Genomic DNA, 4,384 nt, shown 5'->3' with positions numbered 1-4,384 from the left:
GTTGTGGGTAGCTGGTGAGTGTCAGCCGACCCTGCGCCCCAGCTGCTCCGGTGATCAACTCAGATATTCTTAAAGAAAACTGTCATTCACAGTGCTGATTTAGTCTCTGCCTACAGACTCATTCTTTGGCACTTGCGGGGACTGTAAGTTTTTTCTATTTTACTTATTACCAGGTGGAAATTAAGGCAAATGTTACAGTTTCCAGATTCTACTCTCTTTCTCCTCTGCTTTTAATCTGGCTAAATATTTTCTGAGCTCATCTCTTTATTGAACTAATTTGTCAAGTGCCACCTAATAGCTACCCAAGAAGGCTGCTAATATTATATTCCCAAAGCTGTTCACCTAAATCCAGAGGCTCATTTGGCACATTTCCTACCTTCTAATTTATTGTAAGGAGCAGCTGTAGCAAACAGTCCCCTGCTCTATATCTGTGACACCCCCTTTCTGCTCTCCAGTGAGTTTCTTCTGCTGCTGCTTCTGTTTAGATCTGAAATCAATGTCAGGGAGTTGCAGTGTTTGTTCCTCATCGGTGTATTTCTAGAACAGATTCCCTTTTCATCCAGAAGTTAAACAGATAAGCTTCCAATCTCAGTGTCTGTAGTAAATATTAGTTTACTATTCCTGCCTTCTGTTCATCACAAGCAAACTCTGACGTTCTCTAAAAACTTGATTCCAGAAGTAGGAATACATTAGGGCATTTTTACTCTTGGAGAAGAGGGGAAATATAGTCATGGAAAAACCACGTAAATCATGGATTTACGTACATGTAAAACATGTACAGATGCATACATGTGTATGGGTATGTATATGAAATGGAGATTTTTCTCTAAACTGAAGCATTCCATCCTGGATAGCGGGACATTAATATGCAGAAAATAAATAGCCCACTAGTCTCAGGAAGTCCTTGAAACTTGCAGGGTTCTTCTCTCTCTCTCTCTCTCTCTCTCTCTCTCTCTCTCTCTCTCTCTCTCTCTCTCTCTCTCTCCTCTCTCCCTTCCCTTTCTCTTCCTCTCCCATCTCTATTCCCTCTCATACAATATATTCTGAGTAGTTTCCCCTCCCTGCACTCCTCCCAGCTTCTCCCTACCTCCTCTCTCCCTGCACTCCCTCTTAGTCTTTCCTCATAAAGAGCAGGGCTACAAGAGACAGCAAACATACAAAACAAAACATAATAGGACAAAGCAAAAGCCCTCACATTGAGACTGGACAAAGCAACCCAACAGGAGGAAAAGCATCCAAAGAGTAGGCAAACATGTAAAAACCACACCCACTCTCACAATTACATTCTCACAAAAACACCAAGCAAATAGCCACAACCTACATGCAAAGGACCTGTTATAGACCTATGCAGGGCCCATACTTACCACTCCCGTCTCTGTGAGCCCATGTGCACCCTGTTTATTTGATTCAGTGGGCTGGGTTCTCCTGTTGTCCTCTGTCCATCTTATTTTTACAATCTTTCCAGAAGACCCGCCTCTTCCCCTGAATTCCCAGAGTTCTGAGGAGAGGAACCCTACAGACAGTTCTAGTTTAGACTCTTTCTTCACATAATGCCTGCATCTGCTCTCCTTGCTGCATGAGGAGGCCTCTCTGATGAAAACTGAACAAGGTACTATGAGTATAACAGAGTATAATTAGAAGAAATTTCATTGATTTTTTTTCTTTCATTTTTTTTGACTAGCTGAGTTTGGTTTTACCCTAAGTGTCTAGGCTATCTTGTCTTTGGTTCCTGTCAATCCAAGCAATGTTGGGCATGGGGAGGACCTCAAATTAAATGAGACACTGGTTGGCCACTCTCACAAATTCTGCTCTACCATGTTGCCCTATTACATCTTGCACACATGACAGATTGTAGATCAAAGCTTTTGTGGCTGACTTTGGGTCCAAGTTTCTCTCTTTTTTGTGTTTTGTTTGTTTGTTTGCTTTTTTTTTTTTCAAGACAGGGTTTTTCTGTGTAGTTCTAACTTTTCTGGAACTCACTCTGAAAACCAGGCTGACCTCCAACTCAGAAATCTGCCTGCCTCTGCCACCAAGTGTTGGGATTAAAGGCATGCGCCACCACTGCCCAGCCCAAGTTTCTCTTTTGATAGCCCACATAATACCTTCTCACACAAAAGAGACTAGAACATAGGGGTGAAGGCTCCATGCAGATACCAACTCAACCTTTCCATGTTAGATGTTGTCTCGTATCCACAGTCTGTATTTTTTGGGGGATCTCCACAGGATTCCTATGGCCAACAAACAACCAGATACAACCCAGTCCCACCACTGGGAGCCTTTTCTGTCTGAGAAATGGCCAGTTCGGACTACATATGGTCCATAACAAGAGTCATCCATAGATCACCCTCATTGATTCCAGGAAATTTCCATTACACTAGGTTTTCACACTGCCCCTGTATTGCCCCCAATCCCAGCTCTCTCTCTCTCCTTCCATCTCTTTTCCCTCACAATTTGATCTGTCCTGCTCTAGTCTGCCTCTGCCCCTAATTCACCTGTAAAATCTGTTCTATTTCCCTTTCCTTGGTATATTTATGCATCTCCTCCCCACCCCCCACAGCTCTTCTCTCAATCTAACCTCTCTGGGTTTATAGATTGTAGTGTGGTTATTTTTACTTAACTGATAATATCTAATATCTACTTTTTTATTGGATATCATCTTTATTTATATTTTTAATGTTTTCCCCTTTCTAGGTCTCCCCTTCAGAGACCTCTGTCCCATCCCCTTTCCCTTTTCCTCCATGCCGGTGCTCCCCACCCAACCACTCACCCACTCCTGTCTTCCTGCCTTGGCATTCCCCTACACTGGGGCATCGAACACCCTCAGGCCCAAAGGCTACTCCTCCTACTGATGTCCAACAAGGCCATCCTCTGCCACATATGCAACCAGTACCATATGTTGGTCCATGTGTATTCATTGGTTGGTGGTCTAGTTCCAGGGAGCTCTGGGGAGTCTAATCTTTTAACACTGTTGCTCCCTCCATGGAGTTGCCAAGCCCCTCAGCTCCTTCAATCCCTTCTCCAAATCCTTCATCGGTGATCCCCACGTTCATTCCAATGATTGGCTGTGACCATTCGCCTCTGTACTTGTCAGGCTCTGGCAGAGCCTCTCAGGAGACAGACATATCAGGTTTCCATCAGCAAACACTTCCTGGCATCCACAATAACATTTGGGTTTGGTGACTGTATATGGGACGGATCCCCAGGTGGGGCAGTCTCTGGATGCCCTTTCCTTAAGTCTCTGCTCCACACTTTGTCTCCATATTTCCTCCTGTGAGTATTTTGTTCACCCTCCTTTTTGTTGTTGTAATTTTTTTTTGTTGTTGTTTTTGTTTGTTTTTTTTTTTTTGATTTGGTCACCCTTCTAAGAAACACTGAACCACCCACATTTTAGTCTTCCTTCTTCATATGCTCCGTATGGTCTGTGAAATGAATCTTAGATATTCAGAATGTTAGGGCTAATATTCTCTTATCAGTGAGTATATACCATGTGTGTTCTTTTGTGACTGAGTTATCTCACTCAGGAAGATATTTTCAAGTTCCATTCATTTGCCTAAGAATTTCATGAAGTCATTGTTTTTAATTGCTGACTAGTATTCCATTGTGTAAATGTACCACATTTTCTGTATCCATTCCTCTGTTGAGGAAAATCTGGGTTGTTTCCAGCTTCTAGCTGTTATAAATATGGCTGCTAAGAACATAGTGGACCATGCATTACACATTGGAGCATCTTCAGTGTATATGCCCAGAAGTGGTATAGCTGGGTACTCAGATTGTACTATGTCCAATTTTCTGAGGAACTACCAGAATGATTTCCAGAGGGGTTGTACCAGCTTGCAATCCCTCCAGCAAAGGAGGAGTATTTTTCTTTCTCTATATCTGCTGTCACCTGAGATTTTTTAGACATTCTGACCAGTGAGGTGGAATCTCAGGCTTGTTTTGATTTGCATTTACTGATGACTAAAGATGTTGAACGTTTCTTTAGGTGCTTCCCAACTCTTTGAATTTCCTCAGTTGAGAATTCTGTTTAGCTCTGTTCCCCACTTTCTAATAGGGTTATCTTGTTTTCTAATCTAATAGGATTATCTGGAGTCTAACTTCTTGAGTTCTTTGTATATGTTAGATATTAGCCATCTATCAGATGTAGGGTTGATAAAGATCTTTTCCCAATTTATTGATTGCCATTTTGTCCTATTGTCAGTGTCCTTTGCCTTAAAAAGCTTTGCAATTTTATGAGGTCCCATTTGTCAATTATTGATCTTAGAGCATAAGCTATTGGTGTTCTGTTCAGGAACTTTTCCCCTGTGCCCATTAGTTCCAGGTTTTCCCCCAACTTTCTCTTCTGTATTTAGTGTATCTGGTTTTATGTAGATCTGCTTGGACTTGA

The 4,384-nt window shown here is 42.2% G+C and overlaps 1 pseudogene; it reads right to left on the bottom strand.

Annotated features, from left to right (window-relative positions):
• Positions 1-22, bottom strand: part of LOC115030975 — a 143-nt pseudogene extending 121 nt beyond the window's left edge.
• Positions 23-4,384: the final 4,362 nt, after the last annotated feature.

This window comes from Mus caroli, chromosome 4, assembly GCF_900094665.2.
Source record: "Mus caroli chromosome 4, CAROLI_EIJ_v1.1, whole genome shotgun sequence".
In the NCBI taxonomy this organism is placed as follows: domain Eukaryota; kingdom Metazoa; phylum Chordata; class Mammalia; order Rodentia; family Muridae; genus Mus; species Mus caroli.
The sequence above is the reverse complement of the archived record's forward strand: the minus strand, read 5'-3'. Positions and strand labels throughout refer to the sequence as shown.